We start from the raw sequence: 26,464 nt of genomic DNA on the forward strand, positions 1-26,464 counted from the left end.
AGGCAAAAAGGCACCCTCTTATTTCTTTCTTCTCCAGTTTTTGGGTTTTAGACTCATGATTTTCAACCCTAGATATTTTCTTTTCTTGAACATTTTTTCATTGCTTACGGTAGATGATTTAAATTATATCAGCACTCTTTGTTCTCAAGGGACCACAATTCTGTGAAATTATATTTAAGCCCTGGTGCAGTGGGGTATCAATTGTGCTATTGCATCTACCATCTTGCTTTTTTTTTAAATTAACCTACCTGTACATGCTTCTGGTGGCCTTCTTTTCTCTCCCAGCCACCTATCATTTCTTTAACATAACATACAGGTTTCCCTCCAATCAATAGGCCAATGATCATGCACTATCCACCCTCATTCCCTAGGCAGGATATGCCCCTCTTAGCTTTACGGCTGAGTTAAGCACTCTCTTGAATAGAGGAATAGGAGGCAGTGGCCAGAATCCATCTGACCAACGGGTTATAGGCACTGAGCACCTCCACACTTCTCTGGTTAGGCATCTTGACCATTTGCTTAACCTGTTCATTTACACAAGCACAGTCCAACCACAGCACATATTAAAAGAGAGTGAACAGGGCTTGTTTTCATGCTGGCAAATGATACTTGGTGGTAAGTGAAACAAAGCAAGAGCAAGGGAATTATTGTTATCCCAAGAACTGCCATAAACTAGAGGGTGGGTCACTGGCTGAAGGATGAGTTTTTCTCTCTCCCACTTGCTAGTGGGAGAAGCCCTGGAGTTCCCCTCCAGTCCTAGGCATTCCAGTCTTGGTAGGAGTGAACATGATAGCATGTCTGACTTGAATTGCTCATTTGTTGGTTGGGATCCAGAGAACTTTTCCACATGAAAAGGCAATTACTTGGAGACTTACTCTCATTTCCTTAGCACTCAATTATAATGTGTGGAGCTTCCACTAGGGATTCACAAAGGAATTGAAAGTAGATGGCCTCAAGGAGGAAAAACAGATATTTGGCTTTGCACAATTTGCTGACTCATGGTGTGAAACGATTCATCCTGGAGAACCCTAACCTAACCATATACTAAATTAGGATTAAGGTAAAAGTGTTTAATCACAATTTATAACCAGGTTTCTTGCAAGCTACTCGACAGGGCTAATTATAGGATAACTGAGCATGTTATCAGAATCTGGGCAAACAGCTAACTAAATATGTTTGAGAAGTAAGGTTGAAAAGGAGGAATGACCAAAAAATGAACAAAGAGATTGGAGGAAAGATCAACCTTTTCCTCAACTCATGTTCATCTGCTGCTTCTAATTCAGTTTCAAAAGAAAAAGAAAATGTCAATTGACCAGGTACTTCAAAGATTGCTAGTCTGCATATAAAATAGAAGTCAGCTCTCAAAATATGGCTGTTTATTTATGTTGTTTAGAAAACATTTGCTGGGTTATTCAAATGGTAAATAGTAACCTTGACTTAATGTATCAGGGGAGCCTGCGAGATTCAAATTCCCATTGAGATTGTCAAGTTCGTGCATTGCAGAAATTTTTATTGACTGTGTTTTGTTAAACCATTATTTGATTGTCGTAGTTGGCTAGATTCATATGTAATGCTGAAATACCTACCAACTTTCATATATCAGATTCATACAACATGCTAAGTCAAAAAGAAATGGACCCTACATTTAGGCTTAACCCAACTTGCTAAACAGCAAGCCATGTTTACTGAATGTGTCTATCACAGCTATGCAGAATAAGGGAAGTCTTTTAGAACATGTAGCTTTGCTTAAAGCAATTGATCCTGTAAAACTCACTATTTATTTATGATTTCATGGTTAGGTTTAGGTTTAGGTTTATTAAATTTGTATACCGCCTTCTCCCGAAGGACTCAGGGCGGTGAACAGCCAAAATTAAAATACATACAGTATAAAAATTATAATAAATTAAAACAGAATTAGATCAGTTTGGCTTCCCCAAATTTTAAAACCCTTTACCCATAAAATAGCCCATTAAAATTTTAAGCCAGCCCGGCTTGCTGAGATAAGAAGGTCTTCAATGCTCGGTGGAAAGTATGGAGGTCCGGGATCAGTCATATTCCTGGGGGTAGCTCGTTCCAGAGGGCAGGTGCCCCCACAGAGAAGGCTCTCCCCCTGGGGGTCGTCAGTCGCCATTGCTTGACCGACGGCACCCTGAGGAGACCCTCTCTATGGGAGCGGATTGGCCGGTGGGAGGTTATCGGTGGCAGAAGGTGGTCTCGTAAATACCTAGGCCCTAAGCCATGGAGCGCTTTAAAGATGAGAACCAATACCTTGAAGCGCACCCGGAAGACCACCGGGAGCCAGTGCAGCTTGCACAGGAGAGGTGTTACATGGGAGCGCCATGTCGCCCCCATAATTACCCGTGTGGCTGCATTCTGGACCAGCTGGAGCCTCCAGGTGCTCCTCAAGGGGAGCCCCATGTAGAGAGCATTGCAGTAGTCCAGGCGAGAGGTGACGAGGGCATGAGTGACCGTGCATAAGGAGTCCCGATCCAGAAAGGGACGCAACTGGCGTATCAGGCGAACCTGATAAAAAGCCCCCCTGGCCACGGCCGTCATATGCTCTTCTAAAGACAGCCGTGCATCCAGGAGGACACCCAAGTTACGAGCCCTCTCTGTGGGGGCCAATGACTCACCCCCAATAGCCAGCGATGGCACCAGCTGGCTATATCGGGACGCCGGCAGCCACAGCCACTCGGTCTTGGAGGGGTTGAGTCGGAGCCTGTTCCTCCCCATCCAGACCCGCACAGCCTCCAGGCACTGGGACAAGGGCATTGTTGGGGTGGTCTGGGGTGGAGATGTACAGCTGAGTGTCATCAGCGTACAGATGGCATCGCACCCCAAATCCACGGATGATCTCACCCAGCAGCTTCACATAAATGTTGAACAGGAGAGACGAGAGGACCAACCCTTGTGGCACCCCACAAACAAGGTGCCTCGAGGTCAACCTCTGCCCCCCAGCCAACACGGACTGCGACCGGTCGGAGAGATAGGAGGAGAACCACCGTAGGATGGTGCCTCCCATTCACAACCCCTCCAGCCGACGCAGCATGATAGCATGGTCGATGGTATCAAAAGCCGCTGAGAGATCTAATAGGACCAGAACAGAGGAACCTCCCCTGTCCCGAGCCCTCCAGAGATCATCAACCAACACGACCAATGCCGTTTCCATGCTGTACCCAGGCCTGAAGCCGGACTGGAATGGATCCAGATAGACAGTTTCATCCAGGTACTGTGCGAGCTGTCGCACAACCACACTCTCAACAACCTTCGCCACAAAGCGAAGGTTGGAGACAGGACGGTAATTTGCCAAAACAGCCAGATCCAGAGAAGGCTTCTTGAGCAGGGGCCTTACCACCGCCTCTTTCAAGGTGGGAAGTAAGAAGCCCTCACTCAAAGAAGCGTTTATAATCCTCTGGACCCAGCCTCGTGTAACCTCCCAGGTAGCCAGCACCAGCCAGGAGGGACACGGGTCCAATAAACATGTGGTTGCATTCAACCTCCCCAGCATCCTGTCCATGTTCTCGGGAGTCACAGGATCAAACTCCTCCAAGATAACATTCTCAAAACCCGCCTCGGACACCTCTCCTGAACCCACCCAGTCAGAGTCCAGGCCGTCCCGAATTTGAGCGATTTTATTGTGCAGATAATGCACAAAATCCTCAGCATGTCCTTGCAAGGGGTCTTCCCGCGCTCCCAGGTGGAGAAGGGAGTGGGTCACCCTAAACAGGGCAGCTGGGCAATTATCTGCCGACGCAATAAGAGCGGAAAAGTAGTTACACTTTGCCGCTTTTATCACCACTAAGTAGGTCTTGATATAAGACCTCACTAGTGCTCGGTCAGATCCAGAACGACTAGCCCTCCAACTACTCTCTAGGAGTCTTTTCCAGCGCTTCATCTCCCTCAGCTCCTCGGAGAACCAAGGAGCTGGGCCAATTCGGCGCCGGGTCAGAGGCCGCAAAGGCACGACCCGATCTAAAGCACCAGCGGCCGCCTTATCCCAGGCGGCCACCAGGTCTTCCGTCGAGTCATGAGCCAGAGTCTCAGGGAATGGCCCAAGCTCCATTTGGAACCTATCAGGATCCATCAGGTGCCTGGGGCGGAACCACCTAGTCGGTTCCGCCTCCCTGCGGCGGGGTGTAGTGGGATCAGTAATGAGATAGACAAATGTTAAGTCAGATTCTAGATTAGTAGCTTTCTATAAACATCAGTAAAATTGAATTTCCAGTTGTTCTTCCCCTAAGAGACTAAGACCGAGGTAAGAACCTAGGAAGGAATGTGTTGGGCGAGAAAAGAATATGTGTACACACACAAACATGTATGTATGTATGTATTCCAATTTCTTTACATCTGGAATGGTTTTCTCCTTAGTGACCCCAGACCCCAGCGCAAACAACCAAGCTTTTGTCAGGAATAAGATAGACATTTATTTTATTTTTATTTTATTTTTTTAAAAAAACACAGTTTTTGATAGGGCATGCATATCTTGTCTTTTCTCTTTCTTCCTTCCTTCCACCCTTAAAATCATGACAAAAGGAAAGTATTTATTACCAGGAAGGCCGCACCCTGAGGCCAAAACTAGTCATCTTTGATTTAACTTTTAGCTGGAGTTGCTGAATTAAATGCAGTTTTGTTTTTATCTATTTGCATGGAAGGGTTCCAGATAAAACAACAGCTCTAGTGACCTGAGAGCAGTTGTGTCATGATAATTAGGTTTGAAAACTCATATATTGTTTTCATAAGACTATTACATTTTCCATAATTACATTAAGCAAAAAATAAGGATGCATGGCAATAATATTTATTATTAATACCAGACTCGAAAGGCTTACAACATGTGAAATTGAAGGTAAAGGGCCTTGAAGACAAGCTGAACTTCAAAACAATGTACCAGAGCCCAAGCTTTCAACAAGTCATTACTGCAGGCATTTAAAGAGAAGCAACGATAGAGTGAAAAATAGCCCAGATGACTTCAGCTTCCATTTTGAATTCTGCGCTCCAAAGTGTTTTACTGCTTCCAATGCAACAATGTTTTGAAGTCCCATTATTTTTGAAATCTGTTACTGGAGCTATGAAAGCCATACTTATGTCAAGGATAAAGTAATTGCTATGGAGCCAGGAGAAACAGCCCAAACCAGCCCCTCTTAGTTTGTGTGCGTGTGTGTGTGTGTGTGTGTGTGTGTGTGTGTGTGTGTGTAGAGAGAGAGAGAGAGAGGAGTGAGAGAGAAAGATAGATGGAGATGGAGATGATAGGTATATACCAGGGGTGGGTTCTACTTACCTTTACTACCGGTTTGCAATGGGCTCGCGCGCATGCCTTGTTTCTGCACATGCGCAGAAGCTTCTGCACATGTGCAGATCTCTGATGATGACATCCGGGGCGGTGGGCGGAGCCTTCTGACAGTTTTACTACCGGTTCTTGTGAACCGGTCCATCTATCCATCTACCATTTCCTGGTCTTTCACAGTCAACATGGCCAGAGTTGAGAATTCTGGAATTAAAACACCTGGAGTCTCATTTCAGTTTTCAGAATAAAAACTTGTTACAGATACTTACATATCCGAGCTACCTTTGTCTCCCTCTTGGTGCCCCATATACTCTGAAACATGTTTTCCGAATATTTGTGATTTCTTTAAAAATGCTTGTTTTCTATTGAGTCTTTGAGCCTTTCTCCATTGCTGAAGTATACCTGAATTGACAGCAAATGAAATGTGCTTTTCCCATTGCCAATTTCTGTTTTGTATCTATTGCTCCTCTTTTCACTGACAGTAAATACCTGATTTCCCTTTAAAGTGCAGGATGACAAAGCTTACCAGTCTTAATACATCTCAAGTCTGGATGTCTCCAGAATATGAGACATATAGAATATGCTCATTTTAAATAGAATTTGCTTTTCAGTTGGTTAGGCTGTTTAGATCACCGAAGCAAATTAAATATAAGGCATTTTTAAATTCTTGGCTATATGTTGGCTAATACTGAGGAGACAATCAAGATACTATTGAAGAGGGTTTGCAGTAGGAATGGTCAGGAAGAAAATAAGATGTTGGTGTACTCTTAACAAATACATTCTGTACTAAGTCTTGTACATCAATCAACCAGAACTAATCTAATGGTAAACATATACCGTAAGAGCAAAAGGACTGCTCAATCCTCTTAGCTTTAATTAAATACCTTGAGAGATTTTTTTTTCCCCTTAACCACTATATGGGATTAATTAATTTGTGGCAAAATTGTTTGCTCTTTGGGCTGTGCCTCTATAAATCGAAAGCTGTTCAGTCCAAGAGTGGCAATACAACAGCATTCTTTCTGAAGATATTCAGCACAAACGCATGGATAAAATTGTAGCGATGCATCTAAAAATAAAAGTCTTCTGTTGAGTCTGGGGTTGAGGTTATGCAACTCAGTAAAAGAAGCTTTGTAATGCCAATTTTGTGTTTATGAATTGCAAAGAAGGTGAAGATGCAGGAGGGTGGGCGGTGGAAGCAAAACTTAAATTTAGCTTTTATATCACACTCTAATGGATGATTGGTAAAAACCCAACTCATTTTGCAAGTCTTGTTATACACAGATTGATTTGCTGTCACAATAAGAAATGTTGGGGGCTCAGTTGCTTCCTCCAACTAAGAACTACGGTATTTGCTTCTGTTTTGCACATGTACGTAGATGGATTTGGTAAAATAATTAACAAAAAGTGTTACCTTTCTTTTCTATTAGAGTCACCGACTGATGGGATAGAAGGAAGAAGCTTTTCAATAGTTCTTCCAGTTTTAGGGGCCTCCCTGAGTTATATTCATTGACATTTCACATGAAGAGATTTTAGAACCTAGACAATATTTTCTATGTAGGAAAACTTTTAATCTGATTAATCTGTAATTGATACTTAAATTTTAAAACTTTAGCTTTAACTTTAACTTTTCCCCTGCCTAATAATGAGTATCAACTTCTCTCTCTTTCTCTCTCTTTTTTTTTTTAGAAAAGCAGAATATCAGTGATACACATATATCTGCCAACATTTTTGTGTAGCTGCTGTACTACATTTCAGAATTATCCATTTGCTTATAAGCCGTGGAAAAATGTCTAAGCATGATCTAATCCGTTATAGTAAAGTTTATACGTTTTTGCTTTTCTTAAATAAGCAAATGACTCATGTCAAAAAGATAGATTTATGAATGAGATTGTGAGGGGTTTATACAAGCGAAGCATAATGGAAAATTAACTATGAATACTTTGATCTAAATGACCTGTGTATATTTTGTTTCATATGAAGAATTTTGGCTGTAGTCCTAAAGAATGGATTTTTAATGGGAATTCGTTCCATTGAATACAATAGGACTTACTCTGAATAAGCACTCACATCATTGCACTGTAAGAATGTTGTTAAACAATTACCATGAGTACCAAGTAAATTTGTGTTTAATTAGGAAGCTGGAAAATAGCTACAGATGATTTTTTTTCCAGACATTCAGTTTCAGACTAATGTAAATGTACTGTAGGTTACAAAACCCAATCTAGCCAAATAATGCATTTTTATTTCATTATTTTCAATGAGGCAGTGGTGCTGACCATATATTTAACATTCCCTTTAAAAACAGGGTGTTACCCACAATTTATTTTATTGATAAATAGTGATTTAAATACTGTTTTATTTTGTATCTATAGAAACATTTCGAGAACATATGAGAAAACATTTAAGATGTCTTGATTTTCTGTTTTTAGACAAAGTTACAAACTGTATGACAACCACATTTTACAAACCTTATGGATTTTAATATAGTACTCATTTGACTGAAATGGAGGAAGCAATTTCTAATCCATACCATGTGGGTAGTGTCATTATAGAGATGTATCACCAGATGGTGCTAAACTTATATAACCCTTGGGGTTGTATTATTTGACTGGCTAAGTAGCAAATTCCCTTCAGCATAACTCCAATATGTAGCAAATTATACTTTTTATAATTTCAAACTGAAATTATACATTTTATAACTGCCAAACTTAACATAAATTGACAAGAAAATATAAATAAAGTTAACATTAGAAATATCTTCTTAATGCTTAACACTTCCGTTTTCATATATTTGGCAAATCTGAAGTCTGTCTGCTGTAATCTTACTTGTTATGATATAAATTTTAGGGATGCTTGCAATCTGTATCTGGCAATGGGGTACAGAGCAGATTCGAACTTCAAGTATTTGGTGTGCATTGCAGCAAGGACTCAGCCCTGTATTTATCTCAAATGTTTCTAGATCATAGTTCTGACCAGTGAGGCCCAACTAGTTGGAAGATACTGTCATGGCTCTGTCGGATCCCAATTCAGAGGAGGAGGAGGAGGAGTTGGAACCGGGATCATCAGATGGGATGGCATGGTCCCTCAGAACAAGTGAAGAGTTCAGGGACTGAGGACAAGGCAGTCCTAGGTCCTTCCGACAGTGGGGGGAAGGGGAAACGACTGGACAGAGAGCCACCTGAAGGAGCATATGAGCTGCAGAGAGTCAGCAGAGATGACAAGGTCCAGACCATCTCTGACATGGAACAGCTGCCTCCCCCACCTGAACCATGGGTGCAGAGTTGGAGTGGACGGAGGCACAGAGGAGATCGGCAAGGTTGCTTGCGAGGAAGCAACCCTGCCACTAGTCACAAGAAACACCTGGCAAAGGGTGATTGGAGATGCTGGGGGAAGGTGTGTTTGTTAGGAACACCTGTCTGCTTTGGTGTGCACCTTCCCAGTTTTCGTGGACTCTTATTTCTTGAATCTTGGACTGTGCTTTTGAACTCTGAACCTCTGATTTTAATTGTGGGCTCTGGAATTGCTTTCCTGCCTTCAGAATTTTGGACTGTGCTTTGGCTTTCGGAATCTTGGACTCTGTATTGCGGATTGTGGTTTTGTGAGCTGTGTGTCTTGCCCTTGTGTCTTGTGGGTCAACTTGACCCTAATTTGTGGAACCAGGTAATTCTGATGGAGGGGGACCATGGACAGGGAAAGTGGGGTTGAGCTTTACCAGTTCCATTGGTGAATTGTTGGATGTTGTGTAAGTGAGTAATAAACTGACTTTTACCAATTCCTGCCTTGTCAATGTGACTCTGGTCAGAACAGATACCTTGTTTTGAACAGAGATTGAAAATACTTAATGCTGTCCTGTTTTAGCAAAGTCTGGTGCCTGGCTGAATCACAATATCCATCAAAAATCCCAAAAATCAACAGATAAATGAGGATTCTCTGTAACAATCAAAGTTTAGCAAAATGTAGTTTAGTACAAAGAACTCCTCTTTTTTCATCAGAGACAGCTGCCATTTTCCAAAGTTCTTCATTTATATAATTCCATATAATCATGGAAATATTGGTATATTATAGAAACATAGAAAACAGGAAAAAATCTAGTGGTCCACCAAGGCTGCCCCTTATTTGTTTTTTATTTTATTTTTAATTAAATTATTTTTTTATTTATTTTATTTTTGTTGAGTGATGAACATGTATTTATCCTAAGCATGTTTAAACTCAGTTGCTGATGGTTGACCCATTACCTCCACTGGAAGTTGGTTCCAAGCTTCCACTGCTCTTTCTGTGAAGTAATACTTTCTAATATTACTTTTGAACTTCCCTCCTGTCAGGTTTTTTTTTTGATTTTTTTTTTATTTAAAACGAAACAAAACATAAAACCATCATCATTCAATACAATCTCAGAAAGTGTGTCGATCGGTTAAGATTCTTTTGTGCATAATCCCATATCCAAAATTACAAATTACTCAATTTCTCTTATTTGACAGTTTTATATATCCCTTTATATTATTATTCTCATTTAGCAATTATTTTAACAAAGGCTTAACTCCCATAAAAAAAAGAACACTTCATATATTTTATCATTACATTAATTTCATATTTCATACTTCATCTCCATGCTTTGTTATCTAGCCATTGATGAAACAAATCCCATATCAAATAGTATTGTTTATCTTCCTGTTCTTTAATTTCACATGTCAATTTACTCATTTCAGCACATTCCATAATTTTCTTAATAACTTCATCATCAGTAAGTATGAACTTCCCTCCTGTCAGTTTGAAGTTGTGACCCATGTTCATGATTATCTGTCCTTTCACTGCTTAGGACAGGGGTGTCCAACTCACGTCATCACGGTGGTATCATGTGACGTATCGGGACTTTCCCCCCCTTTGCTAAACCGGGCGTGAGTGTGGCCAACATTTGACGCATCCAGCCCGCAGGCCAGGAGTTTGACAGCCCTGGCTTAGGACATGTTCTCTTGTTAGCATTATGTTTATATCTAGGTGGAGTCCAGAATTTTGTATATGTCAGATTGAGATTATAATAGTTTTATCTAGTTTTCTGACTTCTACAGAGATCCAGGTTGTTACTATGGTTAGGGCACCAGGCTAGAAACAGGACACTGTGAGTTCTAGTCCCACCTTAGGCACAAAGCCAGCTGTCTCAGCCCTAAGAAAGTGGCAGTTGCAAACCAGTTTCAAAAACTCATCAAGAAAACTGCAGAAAGTAGTACAGGCAGTTGTCAGGAATCAAAACTAACTTGAAGGAACAAAAACAAAACAAATAAACAATAACATAGTATGTATTCTATGACTTATATTTCACAGAACTAATTTGTCTCCCCAGAACATTAGCTCTTAAACCTTGATTCTGCTCTGGACTGAATCCTTGTAATTTAAGCTATCATCTCTTACAGTATATGTCCCCTTTAAAATTCTTATTTTTAAAATATAAAAAAGAGTGAGCTCTGTGGTATATAAATTAAATAAATAAATAAGAAACGGTGGTAGATCTATGTAATTTTTTTCCCCCAAACAACAAACATTTCCTCTCATGAAAAAACAAACACACTTTCTGTTCTGATAAAGAAGACACCAAACATATCTTCTGTCCAGGGGTGGGTTCTACCTACCTTTACTACCGGTTCGCAACGGGAGCACACATGTGTGCTTGCTTTGCTCGTGTGCGTGCACGCGCTTCTCCACATGCACAGATTGTCAATTATGATGTCCGGCCGGGTGGGCAGAGCCTCCCCCCACTTTTACTACCAGTTCTAAAGAACCGGACAGAACCGGGAGCAACCCACCACTGCTTCTGTCCTAATGTAACAGTTTTCAATAAAAATAAACATTTGTTTTTTCTCTTATGAGGAACATTCATTCATGAAATGCTCCATCCAGAAAACATTTCCTTCTTCAGTAAACAAGCTGAAAAGAATCAGATTGAAAAAAACATAAAATAGAATAGGGATTATTTGTGGGGGAAAAAACCCCAGATTTGCATAATCTTTCAATACACATATTGTGGGAGAATGAGGGAAACGTAATATCTTAAAAATAATTTACATTGGAAATTTAAGATGTCTCATTGCAGTGGGGAAGACTCTAGTCAACAACACAGAATACTCAGTCTACTAGGGTAACAACTCTTGATGGACAACAACAACAAGGCTTATGGTTCTTCTTTCTGATGATTTAGTATCCTTGAACCAGACTTGGGCTAATGTGAAGAACACACAGAAGAGGCTGTACTTCCTGAGAATGTTCAGGAAGATAAATCTATCTCAGCATCTACTTCTGTCCTACTATCGCAGCACCATTGACAGTGTCCTAACATATGGCATTCTTGCATGGTATGGAAGCAGCTCTGTAGCGGACAAAAAAGCTCTACAGAGAATCATTAAAACTGCCCAGAATATCATTAGATCCAGCTACCAGCCCTGGACGACATCTTCGAATCTCGCTGTTTGAGAAAGTTGCATAACATTCTCAGAGACTCTTCCCATCCTGCTTACAATCTTTTTGGACTGTTGCCTTCTGGCAGAAGATACAGAACAATTAAAACTCGGACCACACGTTTTCTGAATAGTTTTTATCCCAGAGCTATAATTGCACTCAACAATGCACCCAACCATCAGTGAGCTGTTGGACAGCTTGGTCTGTTGTGTGGATGTTTGGGTGGTTTAGGGGTGGAGAATTGTGGTGGGTGGGAGTGTGTTTGGGGATTGTTATGTGTGTTGGACCTGGTCTTTGGGTGTTAAGTGAATTTCGTTGTATGGGTATACTGTGTATACACGTACAATGACAATAAAGTTATTTATTTATTTAATCAGTCCTTGATATGAAAAATGGCTTGAAATAGACAACTGTCCTCTCTAAAATAGGTCACATGGGTAGCCTAGATAAGAGATGCAGCTTAAGGAACCCTAAAACCTCTTTGAGGAATTTGGTAGAAATTACTATTCTCCTTCCAAATGGCTTTGAGATTTCCCACCATTATCCTTTATTTATAATAACAGAATACGCAAATTCTAATTAACTCTTACAGGAGGTTCAGAGGCTGCTGCTTGTTTGCTTCTTTTCTGCTACTCATCATGTGTGAATGGGCACCTAAGTGACAAGAGATTATTTTCTGCTCCTCCAATGCAAAACCCTTTTACACAGACAAAACCTGACACCTTCTCTACTTGTGTGCAATTCATTTCCTTGCTTAATGAAAGTTACAAGTATTCCAGATATTTAAGTAAAAGAAAGCAATTTACAAAGGCTGAAAATTGGAAAGCGCTTGCAATCCCATTACTATTCCATGTAAATATTTGACCCTCCTTTGTCATATAAAGTACACAAAATATCACAAGGGGATGGGAGTGGACAATAGTAAGAGACAGATCATACACAGATTGATAGTACAAAAAGCATCCAGGTACCATTTACAATGTTGTAATTAGTTATAGAGGAAAAGGAAAAACTACCTAGGACAATTCATACACAATACAATAGCAAAACCTGGCTAGTCTACTAGATTTGCAGCCTGGAATGGAAGAACATTCTGGCTCTCTAATTTGTGTTGGACAATGGACATCATTCAATTGAAGGTGATTTATGGTGCTCAGGACTCCTCACTATAGAAGAAATCCTAATTACACAATGTAGAAAATTCAGTCAGCTGAATGTATATTTTCCCATAGAGTTGACATCAGAAGAGTTGAGTAGAGAAGACTACACTGCAGCATATGTTTCTACCACTCCACCCCATATATCCTAAAAGTACTATCCAATAATTTAATATTTAAAACATGTTGCTGTTAGAATTAAGATCAAACGGAGTGGTAGAGATAAGATTCATAAGGAGAAGTTTCAGGTGCTTAACTTATGCAAAAAAGAATCTGAAAATCTGTTGAAAAGAGAGAAGAGATACGAATATACAGCTGCTGAACCTAACCTTACCACCTTAAAAAAAATGGGTAAGGAAATAAATCTTGGGGAGCCTGGATACCTGCCTTGTCTTCCCTTCTTCTGTGTGTATGTGTGTGGGCGGGGGAGGTAGAATTAATGCCCCCACAAGTATTGTTCCCAAGTAGCAAGAATTTTGATAAGCTGCAGGCTGGAAGGGCTTTAGCCAGCATGCAGGTCAGTTGAAATGTGGTAAAGTATCTCTGGAGGCTTGGTGTACCAACCTTTGAAGAAACCGTAGACAGAAAAGGTGTTTACCAATCTGAAAACATGTCAAACCACTTTGTTGTATGTATGTAAGAGCCCCCAATGGTAACGTTTGAAATTTGAGAACATGTCAGTAGACTTGGAGAATAGATTTTGGTGGTTTCCCCATTGACAAAATGACAGTCATGGGAGATATGAGCTGTTCTAAAGCACAATTTACTAATATGTTGTCTGTCACATTCTCTAGTTTCCTTGTGTATACGATATTCAGTGTCACCTCTATGCCTTTGCTCTTTTTGTAGGCAGATGAGCAGAGTTTCCCAAAAGCAGAGGACTGTACAAAGATATACTTGGAAATAAATATAATTCTGGAGTCCGGCACTATGACAACTTCCCATTTTTTAAAATTAAAATATTGTTCTAAAGATAGAGAAAGACAAACAGGGAGGAAGAGTATCCAGAGATCTATCTGTGGGCCCACTGGTAAATGCCATCTTCGGGAGCCTGGATACCTGCCTTCCTCCCTCCCTCCCTCCCTCTCTCTCTCTCTCTCTCTCTGTGTGTGTGTACGTAGAATTAATGCCCCCACAAATATTGTTCCCAAGTAGTGAGAAGCTACTTCAGATATATAGCTCTGCATGTATAGCACATTGCTTGACCTGACCATCAAGAGAACATTTAATATAATTTATTGTTTGTAAAAGGAGTTTGTGTCCAGCTGTTTTAAATAACCTTGCTCCTACTTAATATCTTGGTAGAGGGATTTGCAAAATCCATCTGTTCTATCTAAAGATGCAGCTGCTGTTCTGCGCAGAATAAAATATTTGCAGCCACTTCCATGGCTTTGATTTTTTAAAAATGATAATTTTTAATGTATTTGAATCATGACGAACAAAACAAATTGATGCATCACCTAATGTACAACTAAAAAGTCTTGATCATCACAGTTGGTGGTCTGGAAACTCTAGGCTAAAGAGGGATTTGGGCAGCCTAAACTGCTTTTGAGTTGAATAGAAACATGGGGCCAAATTAAGAGCTCCAGAATCAGGCCTCACTGCAAAGAATGGTAGTATGTAAAACTAATTATCCTCCTATTGAGATTTCTCTACAGGCCAATCTCCACCCACCCCCTCAGTCCCCCCAACAAACTTTTTCATTAAGGTAATTAATTACTACTCCTGGATTGGGGCTCTGTGATTAGGGTAGTGACTAAGATGTTAATACCAAGTGTAAACACCTCTGGTGTTCCCGCTAAGTATGGTTTTTCATAGGAACAGAAATAATGGCGCTAAGAAGAAAGGCTTAAATACTTGGCATTGGGCTCTGTGTGTGTGTGTGTGTGTGTGTGTGTGTGTGTGTGTGTGTGTGAGAGAGAGAGAGAGAGAGAGAGAGAGAGAGAGAGAGAGAGAGAGAGAGAGAGAATACACCTGTAGCTCTAGTAGTCTTTAAGCATTTGTGTCTTCGCTGTGACATGCTCTAAAACATTCATTTTTTATACGACTGCTAGATTAAGTTACTTTTCTGAAAAATAAGAGAGAAATTGGTTAGAGGGAGCAAAAGAAAGAGAGAGAGAGGAGGAGGAGAGGGAGTAAGCAATATATTAGAAACTTGAGTAGGTGCCCCAGTTTGTCCATCAGTCTTGGCATCATTTTATTTATACATTTTCTAAAGGATTAGGCCTAATCAGTTCCAGAGGATGGGCTCAGGAGCATTGGCTGCATCTATTTTCTTGGCAACCACTATAAAAATGTTATGCCATCTCATAGTGCTGATCTTTGTGCTGCGGCTTGAAGGAGACAGTGTTAATGTTTTAAATTCGGTGGCAGCATTAGTTAATCTATTCCATGTTGTTATAGACTAAACCAAAAAAGAAAAAGAATATCCCCAATCCCACAAGGTTTAATTTGAGACAGAGAAAGGAAACAAGGGTTAGGCTCTAAATTTTATGCTAAGACCTCATTCTCAAATATATGAAGGGTAATGTTTGAGCAAGTGTAAAATTGATTTTAGTGAAAAAAAAATCTAGATCTCTACATTGGGCATACAGAAATCTGTCAGATTTACTTTTGTAAACAATAGTTCTCTGATTTTGGGATTGGATGACTAGATCTGATTTGATTATAGACATATGGTGTATTGTTATTGCTTTTATTTGTGATGTTTTACATGTTATGCCTTTATTTTTGTTTAAACTTGGAGTAAGATGTTATTTTATATGTGTATCTGTACTGAAGAAAGTTGGAAATTATTCTTTTTCCATCATTTTTTTTAATATTTTTTTCTTACCCTTTTAATTTCTCTTGCTTTTCTTTTTTTTTAAACTTAAAGTACAGGTATTGGTGTTAACCAGTAGTGGGTTTCAAATCCCGGCGCTACCGGTTCGTTATTGGGAGTGCGTGGGTGCATGCAGCTGGTGCGCGCAGCAGTGGTGGGTTTCAAATGTTTTTACTACCAGTTCTGTGGGCGTGGCTTGGTGGGAGTGGCATGGCATGGCTTGGTGGGCATGGCTTGGTGGCATGGCAGGGGAAGAATACTGTAAAATCTTCATTCCTTCCCCAATCCAGGGGAAGGATACTCCAAAATCACCATTTCCTCCCGATCAGCTGGGACTCGGAAGGCAGAGAATAGATGGGGGCGGGGCCAGTCAGAATTTTTACTACTGGTTCTCCAAACTACTCAAAATTTCCGCTACCGGTTCTCCAGAACTGGTCAGAACCTGCTGAAACCCACCTCTGATGCACAAAGCATTTTGGGTGGGTGGGCGGAGCCTCTCACCGCCGCTGCTGCTACCAGTTCACTTGAACCGGTAGCAACCCACCACTGGTGTTAAACCTGAAAGTTCTAAATCAGCAGGGCTGGCTGGGGAATTTGGGGAGTTGAAGTCCACCCATCTTAAAGTTGCCAAGTTTGAGAAACACTGCTTTAAATGATTATGTCTTGCTATTTGCAGAACATTTTTTCCATTATGAATCTGTCTGGTTATTAAGATCTTTAAGATAATAAACATGCCTCCTCTATTTATTTAATTACTTATTAAATTTATATGCTGCCCATTTCCCTGTCAAGCAGCTTATAACATCGTAAAAACAGCAATATAAAATATCAGAATGTGAGAACTGTTAAAGACTTATCTGGCATGCAGAAGATGTCTTTCTTCTGAGTTTAGGCTCATGCACCTGGAGACATGGATTTGCTTGCTTTGAGCTCCTATATATTTAAGAGTGTGCTACCTCACTCTCTCTCTCTCACACACACACACATACATACACACATACATACATAAGTGTGGTTTATTATTAATGTCCCCCAGCAATTCCCCTTCACCCAGCCTCAGAACTATCCCAAATAAATCCAGCTACAAGCAGGCCAAGGTTAGTTCACAAGACAATGGCCAATAGTCCATAAAACAGTGGAAAGATGCTCCAACAAATAAGTCCACCAAACGAACTTAATCCACCAGGCCAAACTGAAATATACTCATAAGAGCTCACTTGGCAAGAGAAGTTCAGAGTCTCCAAAGACCAGCAGGAAGCACGAGGAACAAACAGACATAGCCAGAAACTAAACACATTGTTCCCAGCAATGCCTCCCTCTGTGGCCAGATAGTTTTCTGGTGCAGCCCATCAAGATGGACGGGGTCTTTTCCTGAGTAATCTGGCAGATCTCTGTTGCTGTTGTCTTTTCTCTGCCCTGAATGCTCTCAGATCCACAATGGAAGGCAGCTCTTCCTCCTCCTCTTCATTGACTGTCCTCCCCTGCAAGCTGTCCCCAGCCGAAGCCCCCTGTAAATCTCTTTCAGGCAGCTGTTCAGAGTCATTAAATAACCCAGCTCCTAATGTGTCAGGAATGAGCTCATCCTCCCTTGAGCCGATCTCCAAGGAAGAATCTGAGGAGTCGTCCAAGGGAGACATCACAAAAAGTTACAGACAGGAGACCATTGAACCCAATGCGGCTTTAAGCATCATTATAACATTGTGAACGGAAAATCCTGAAAATGAGAAGAGCGTAGCAAAGTATTGACCTCTCCTTGATCTGTCAGGAATATGGCTGCAAGATATGAACTGGCCTAAATTAACTTTGCAATCTGAAACAAAGCAGTCAAGGTACATGCTGCCCAAATTATTTTGACTCCTGCGACAGAAACTTCAGTAAGTGCCTCTCCTTCTCTTTGGTAGTAAAAATGGAACATTAAGTCAATAATTAATCATTAGTTGCTTTTTCATAGCGCCCTATTAACTTCATTCCAATATCAGGGCCAGTACAGTGTATGGTTGTATATGAGAGAGATTATTCCTGGTCTGACATGCCAGAAATGGCATGTTCTGACTTTGAGTTTTCTTTGCACATGTAGCTCAAAGAGGATACAATTCTTCCTGTGGTAGAAATGAGTTAACCTGCATTCCAATTAAACCCAGGAATTTTTTCAAGTATAAAAGCAAATAATGTTTTTATTCAAGAGAGTTTTAAAATCAGCAAACAAGTTGGAAAAAACACAGAGGCAAGATTTTCTTTAAAGAAAGAAACAATGTATATATTGTTGTAATATATTATTATTATTATATAAACAATGTATATAATGAATATATAGATATAGATATATATTCGATCATTTCACCAAGTAGGCAACATTTGCGCCTTTATTTTGAGGAATGATTACTTTTTTACATTGCATTTGACTAAAGAAATGTTACTGTTGACTGAAATAATGTAATTTTCATATCTAAAACCCTGAGACAGGGAAGTATGTCTATTTCACTTGCATTTGCTGAAACTCAATCTACAGGAAAAGATTTTATAACAGAATTGGAGCTTAAATTTCATTTGCTGATTTAATAAAAACTAACAGGATGGATTTGGGGATATTTCATTAATCTTTCTTTCCTTTCAGTGAAAAGGAAATTAAGTTCAATCTAGTTCAAACTCAGCTTCACCATTCTACAATAGTCTGCCAATGTCCATTTTCTCTCTGGCAAGTTGAAACCTAATTAGTCACAGAAAATTCTTCCCTGATCCTGTCACTCCTAGGCAGGCAAAGATTGAACTATAGACAAAGGATTCCAAGGCAGAGTTGTTTGGCTTTGCCTCTTTGTTAATGTACATGCCTTTTTATGCAAAATCTCCTGAGCTTATCTGGAAGCAATAAATACACATGCAACAGTATAATTGCATACAAGTTCAGCTTCTATTCTTTATAATCTGTAACAGTAACTCCTGGATTTACTGTTTAGTCAGAGCGCAAGAAAAAGAAGGGAGAATATAGGTGAGATCAATGGATTCAAACCTGGGTAGATAAATAGTGCTGGTTGTTGGTAATTTGTTTTAACATTCCTGCCTCCTTTAAACCCAAATACTGGCTCTGGTTATGAGATAATTATCAGCTGGACATAAATTGAAATCTGGGGAAGAAAACTGTAGTTCCTTGAGCCTGAGGGAGACTCCAATCTATGCCTGCTGGCTAGCCAGACTCCAAAAATCGAATCACAGATGAATTACGGAAGTAGCACTATGGGAACATGCACTGATGATTCTAGGTTGGATTTGAAAGCAAGGTCAATTCATGTTTGCCACACCAAGACTGCAATCAAAACATACTAAGTTCTCACAGTGATACCTTTATGTACACTACATAAGGCTAGCTCATTTAATCTGGAAACCACATCTCTTCAATTTGTTTGTAAGAAATTATTTCAGATGTATATATGCTATGAAGCTTAATGAGTAATAGCTGTTTGTCAGGCATGTCATTATGTTTCAATGTCAGGCCAGGAATATTTAATGTTATTATTACAAATGGAGCTCACAATAATTATCTTTTGAAACCTCTGGTATGTTACTGGTGAGAAAAGGACAAAACAAGTTGTCATTGGATAGAAGCCAGTTCACATTCAATCCTTCCCATTGACAGTTATATTGTGTTATATATGATATGATTTTTCACAAGAATATTGAATATTTGCATAATGAAATGGGTAATTCCCCCCATACAATACATAAATTATATGGATTAATGCTGATTTCATTCACATACTAGCTACTAGTTTGTACTAAAACTGGATTGCATAGAAAAAGGTAAACTAGATATACTAATTAAGAGAAGTATTACTTGAATTAATCCTACAAAAGCCGCTATAACAGCACTTATCAGATGACACTGCAGCCCTCTGAAGACATAATCAGAAACTTTGTGTAATGTCCCAGTGCATACAATTTGGTGGGTGACTTCTTGAAGCAGATGTTTTTGGTGCCAACCGTCTCCACCTGATTGATTGATTGATTGATTGATTGATTTTATTTTTATTTATTTGTCGAGTACATATGAGATAATATATATAAGTATAAGCATGAATTGAATACATAAAATGAATACAATTAAAGGGAACATTAGGACAGAGACAATAGGCACTCTATTGCTCATATGCATGCCCCTCTTAGGAATGGGGAGAGGTCAACAGTATTGTTTCGTGCGTGCAAACTAAATCCTGTACATGTGCAAAAGAAGCTTCATGCACTTGCTTGTTTCTTTGGCGGCCCGTTTCCCAACAGATCCCAGCCCAGTAGCTGTCCACAGCCTGGGGTTGGGGACCCCTACTCTAAAGAAAGGAGAACCATTGTAACACAGATCTCCCACTCCTAATTCCGAGCCAGCCCAGAAGGATACTATGATCGATGGTATTCAAAGCCACTGAGAGATCAAGGAGGACCAGGATGGATGCATTACCTCCATCCTGAGCCTGTCAAAAGTCATCCATAAATATGATCAATGCCACCTCAGTACTATGGCCAGGCCTGAATCCTGACTAAAAGGTCCATATAAACCTGCTCCTTCCAGGGCCCTTTGGATCTATAAGGCAGCCATCTTCTCAACAACCATTCCCCCCCACCCCCAAAGGCATGGTTGGAGACTGGGCAAAAATTGTCTGCATCGCTTGAGTCCAGTGATGCCCTCTTTCAGAAGGGACAGATAACCACCTCTTTCAGGAAAATGCACCCATTTTTGTCCTGAGCTCCTTTTAAAGAGAGAAATCTAGTCCACTGTTTTATCAGTTTTGCAGATTTTAAGGTTCCACAGATTTCCAGCCTGGTCTTTGTACTTTGTGGACTGTGGGAATGCTTGGGAACCACATTTGGGTGCCACAGTTTTATTTAATTTAATTTATTTTGTTTTTGTGCTAGATAAGATCTTCTTATACTCTCAGATTTTGAAAGCCTGTGCTCTATCATTCTGCACTGAGCCTTCTCTTAATATAGTTGAGTTTTTCAATGTTTGTGGTTTTGATGCTATATTTTCTTTTAGTTTATTTAATTTATTTTTGTGTCTGCTTTTCATGTTTAAATAAATATATTTAATTGGATTTAATTGTACTATATTGCCTTTTGTATTTAGGAATTTTGTAAGGACTAAAGAGGGACAACAAGCTAAGCCAGTAAGTAAATAAATAAATATTCTCAATTACAGACATAAACTAAGAGTATATCTGTATCCTTCAAAATGTGAAATGAACACCCACTAGGATATAGTAAATATCTTCCACTTACAACACATCATCATTAATCAACTAAATTACATAGAGGTGACTTAGCGTTTTTTCTTTTTTCCCTTCTTTTTTAAAGAAACTTTACATGTCTAGTGAATGCGAACAGGCAGAACCAATGCAGCAAATTAGATGGGGCAGTGACCTTGTTGATTTGTCATTTTCCATTTGTTTTATATTGAGTGTAGGCACTCAGGAGACTTCTGCCTCTTTGGAAATCCTAGACTTTCACTGTAAACAACTTCCAGAGGAGATGGTTCTGCTCTATTTAGGCAGAAAGCCTCTAGCCCATGACATGATCCACCCACCCCCACTTTCTCCCACAAGTAGAATCACTGTAACACCAACACTGTTACTTTCTGGATTTCTCCTGTTAAATATAAATAATTATCTAGAGGATAGAGATCCAGATTATCTCTATGTTCTATGGAATGTCCTACACAATGTAAAAAGAAATTTAAGTATCAGTCCATTCCTGGAAATAAAAAAGCATTGATGGGATGAACTCCATTATTTCTTAGAATTGTTTGTGGCAGAGAGGCTTACCAAAATAATCAAGCCCACCAATTATTACTCCTTTCTACTCTTTCAGATTGGAACAAATGGCATAGCAAAGACCTTGAAAACAATATCAAGGGACTATGAGCAGCTAGGCAGGAAAGCCAAAGAGTTAGAAGCACAGGTGATGTTCCCATCTGTACTTCCAATAGAAGGTCAACATCCAATAAGGGAATAGATAAATTAAAAAAACAACCTTCTTGGATGCATTTAGGTAGAAATTAAAGGAAAAAGAAATAACATTTCTATAGGTGTATACTACAGGCCACCAACCAAACAGAGGAAATTGATGAATTTTAGCTAAATCAGTTAGCTAAGATATGCAAGGAACACGCCACTGTAGTAATGGGGGAATAATTACCCTGACATTAACTGGGAGACAAACTTTACAGCAAGTGGGAGATCAAACAGATTCTTGATATCCCTCGCTGGCAATTTGGTGTTTCAAAAAGTAGAGGAGGGAACTATACAGTCTGAACTTACCAATAGGAATGAAATGAAATTATAGACTGGGTAGAAGTTATAGGAACCCTGGGGGAGAATGACCATGTCATAGTAGAATTCAACATAATGCAAGCACAGGTAACTGAACCAAGACAGACTATGTTTTAGACTTAAGAGAACTGCTTCAACAAAGTAAGAGAGAGATTAGGAAAGATTCCATGGGTGGAAATCCTAAAGAAGAAAAACAATTCAAGATCATTGGGAAATTCTGAAAACCAGATCATAAAAGCCCAAACACAGTATCACAAAGAAACAAAAATAAGAGACCCCAGATAAAACCAGCATGGCTGCATAAAAAAACCCTCTGACAACCTGAGAGGAAATAAAGGAAAAGTATAAAAATTGGAAGAGCAGAATATCAGCAGAATACACACAAAGAGCCCAAATCTGCAAGGATAGAGTCACGAAAGCTAAGGCTCTAGAACAGGGGTGTCAAACTCGCGCCGTCACATTGTCATGTGACATATCCCGACTTCTCCCCCTTTGCTAAACCAGGGGTGGGCGTGACCAGCGTGTGACGCATCAGGCCATGAGTTTGACACCCCTGCTCTAGAATAAACTAAGATTTGCAATAAATACCAGAAATAACAACAAAAAAGGTTTTTTTAAGTATGTAAGGAACAAGAAAAAAGTCAAGGAAATGATTAGTCTGCTAATGGGAGAAGTTAGCAAGATAGTGACAATTGGCAGAGAGAAAGCAGAAGCATTAAATATCTTCTTTGCCTCTTTCTTCATACAATAGAAAAAAAATAGTTCAACCTATCAAAAGCAACACCATGGGGTACAGAACAGGAATGCAGGTCAAAATAGACAAGAAATTAGTAAGACAACACCTATACACTCTAGATGAGTCCAAATTGCCAGGACCAGGTGGATTACATCCCAGGGCTCTGAAGGAGCTGACAGGTGTGATCCGGAAACCACTTAGCAAAATTTTTCACAGCTGGGGGTGGGGGGGAATTGCCAGAGGACTGGAAAAGAGCTGATGTAGTTCCAGTCTACAAAATGGGAAAAATGGATCCATGAAATTATAGGCCAATTAGCTTGATATCAATACCTGGGAAAATCCTGGAAAAGATAATCAGAGGATTTATGAACACCTACATACAAATAAAGTGATTGCAGAAACCAGCATGGGTTTGTTAAAAACCAATCATGCCATACAAAGCTTATTGCATTTTTTGATAAAGTGACTAAATTAATGAATCAGGGAATTGCTGTGGATATAGTATACTCAGCCTTCAGTAAGGCACATGACAAAATAGACAACAACCTACTTCTTGGTAAGATAGAACAATGTGGGATAGACAGTAACACCACAACCAGATAGAGTCACAGTTGGCTGACTAACTGCAATCAGCATGTAGCCTTCAATGGAACTACATTTACATGGAGGAAAGCATGCAGTGGGGTATCTCAAGGTTCTGTTTTGGGGCCAGTGCTCTTCATAAATGATCTAGATGAGATGCTATAAGGAGAGCTCATCAAATCTGCAGATGACATCAAGATGGGGGGGATTACTAAAACTTTACATTCAGAATGATTCAGAACAATCTTTGCAGACTTGAGCATTAGTCCCTAGTTAACAAGATGCAATTCAGTGGTGAGAAAAGTGAGGGCTTGCACATAGGCAGGAAAAATCAAATGCACAGGTGTAGAAAAGGCGGTGCCTAGACCAACAGAAGTAACTGGGAGAGGAATTAGCTGTCCTACTGGACCATCACTTAAGTATGGGCCAGCAGTGTACTGTAGCTGCAAAAAAAACCCAATAAGACCTAGGATGCATCAACAGAGGGATAGATCAAGATCACAAGAAGTGATAGTATTGTTCTATATTGCCTTAATGAGGCCACATACTGTATCCAGGTCTGGTCACCATGATACCAAAAGATGCTGAAACCCTAGAAAGAGTACAGAGAAGAGAAACTAAAATGATAAAAGGGTTGCAGGATAAATTGTATGAGGAATGGTTAAGGGAATTAGATATGTCTCTAATAAAGAGAAGAATTAGAAGTGACATGATAGCTGTTTTCTGATGCATTAGGTGCTACCACAGAGAAGTTTTATCAGATTATTTAAATGTTGCAGTGAATTTTTTAACAAAATCAGAAAAACCATCCTTGGTCTATTTTTATGTAAGATGAGTCAGTAATATTTAGCAAATAGCATTCCACCTACTTTTGTGGAGAAAAAAATGAGTGAAGGGGTTCTTTTTGAGAATCCATTGTTTCCTATGTTACAACACTTAAAGTGTTTAGAGTTTCATTCCACTGGAACAAAATCCAATCCATCTAGTACATGCCAACTGAGTATTTCTAGTCGGACACTTCTATCTGAATGTGGAAGAAAGACATTCATCATATTGTGAGCACTTGTACAGGTATGACTGAAGTCAGAAAACAAGTAGAGTTTTTATATATAAAACAATGTTAAAGGGCTATGTGAACAGATTATTCAAGTAACATAAGACCATTTTTCAGTTTGCTCCAGACATACCTGAAACCAAAGAAAGTAAAATATGCAGTTTTGTCTGATGTCTTGCATACAGTCTTTTGATTGCTGGTTGGCTGTCCATCACTAAATTTTCTGAGCAATTGAATAGCTGACTATTTTCTCAAGGAAATAAGTCAGGGCAAATTCTCAGATGCTCATTTTTGGAAATTACTATGATCACTATGTATATATAAATGCTTTCCCTGAGTTAACAGCAGCTTCTCTTAAAGGCATAATTCTCACCCTTGGTGGTGATTAAACTTTAAAATTCTGGCATCTTAACAACTGGCCTTCATGGAGGTTTCAAATTGCCTGTCATTGAAAAGAAAGAGCAAGAGCTTTGACACCAAGCAATTATTTAGTGATGGCCATTAGAAAGATTATTCACCAAAGATAAAGCGATGGCATGCGTATATTCCTGTTTCAGAAAGTCAAAGATTGATTTACATGTGTCTACTGTTCTTCAATATAAGTTTCCTTTTCAATTTCCATCTCTAGGAAATGTGGCAAAGCTAAAATTTAAGCCTTCACAATGAAATGGTATGTTGGCAACAGTGATTAACATTCTGTTTGTTGTAAATTCTGTTTGGCTATTGCACATTTAATGACCAAACATGTCTGCTGGATTCAAAGCGGACATTTCTTAGTGGACTTTGAGATGTCATTTATTTCCTAGGGTGAATATATACATATATACACATATTCATATATACCAACATACACATACACCCCACACACACATTGTGCAAAGCAGAAAAGATAAGACCAGTACCACTTGCAATCTTAATTTTCATTAAGAAGGAGAGTTATGCATCTGCTTAACTTATCTGCTCAATATTCCAGGAGCTGTAGCTCCAACAATACCATGGGGTCAGCCAGATTGAAGAAGGCAGCGTTATATACTCTACATTCAATGTTTTTAACCAGGTGCAGATCTAGCAAGTGCATTCATTGCTCATTGTTTTAATCTCTGAATCACCAAAAGCCTTTTCAGTGTAGAGGTTCTTAAATTTTTGGCCAAAGGGTATAATTCTTTTAAATTTTTAAATTTTGTATTGGATGTTTTTTACTTGGCTGTGCACCGCCCTGAGTCCATTAGGAGAAGGGTGGTATACAAATTTAAATAAAATAAATAAAATACTGAGAGCAGCAACCTATAAGCCAATCATATTGCTTTGTCTTTTCTTCCAATAATAGGGGAAAGAGCTATAGCTGTTACATAGCTGTGTGAGCCTATTATTTTAGGAACTTCAAAACGCACAAGAAGACTGTCAGGGGAAGAAAAATAACAACTTTGATCTGGTTCATTCAAGTAGAATCCCTCATCTTGGATGATTGAGTCTTCATTGACCTATTGCAATGCTTTTTGGGGGAAACCCCTTAATGTTGGTGAGGCAAGAATTGGTACATTCCAACAACTTTCTGACTTCTTGTCTAAAGTAATTTTGCTCTGACTGATGTAGTTTCTTGGATGAGCAACGAAATGTCTCAGATTAACAAAGTGTGGTTCCAAAAATGAGACAATGGTGTGTTGTATGTGCCATCTTGAGCTCCTCAAGGACAGGCAGAATATAAATGTAACAAAACTGCTGGCCATGTTATTTATCTCTTTTAAATAAAAGGTTTAGACTTTCCCTCATCTCAAAATCCTCCAGGTATATTGAGACTGCAACTCCTTTTGGTCCAGATCTCCAACAAATTTGAGGATTCAGAAAGATTAACTAACCTTTGACAGCTTTTTATTAGACTAATATATAACAGAAACAATTATTTTGGAAAAGGTACGCTCCTCACATTTTGAAATCTTTTCTTAACAGAAGAATGTAACTTTAAGCCAAGTATCCTATATACCACTTTGTTTTCTTCTTGAGTTACATGATACCTTTCCTTATTTTTCCTCTCTTTCTCGATTATCACTGAATTGTCCTTTGCAGCAGACCAT

The 26,464-nt window shown here is 39.4% G+C and overlaps 1 long non-coding RNA gene across 1 annotated transcript; it reads left to right on the forward strand.

Annotated features, from left to right (window-relative positions):
- Positions 1 to 267: 267 nt before the first annotated feature.
- LOC117666142 (uncharacterized) lies at positions 268 to 9,054 on the forward strand. The gene is made up of 2 exons (XR_004591647.3): positions 268 to 615; positions 8,244 to 9,054. It is a non-coding gene; the product is annotated as an uncharacterized LOC117666142 (long non-coding RNA).
- The last annotated feature ends 17,410 nt before the right edge of the window (positions 9,055 to 26,464 follow it).

This window comes from Pantherophis guttatus, chromosome 1 (assembly GCF_059756535.1).
Source record: "Pantherophis guttatus breed Tessera chromosome 1, ASM5975653v1, whole genome shotgun sequence".
In the NCBI taxonomy this organism is placed as follows: domain Eukaryota; kingdom Metazoa; phylum Chordata; class Lepidosauria; order Squamata; family Colubridae; genus Pantherophis; species Pantherophis guttatus.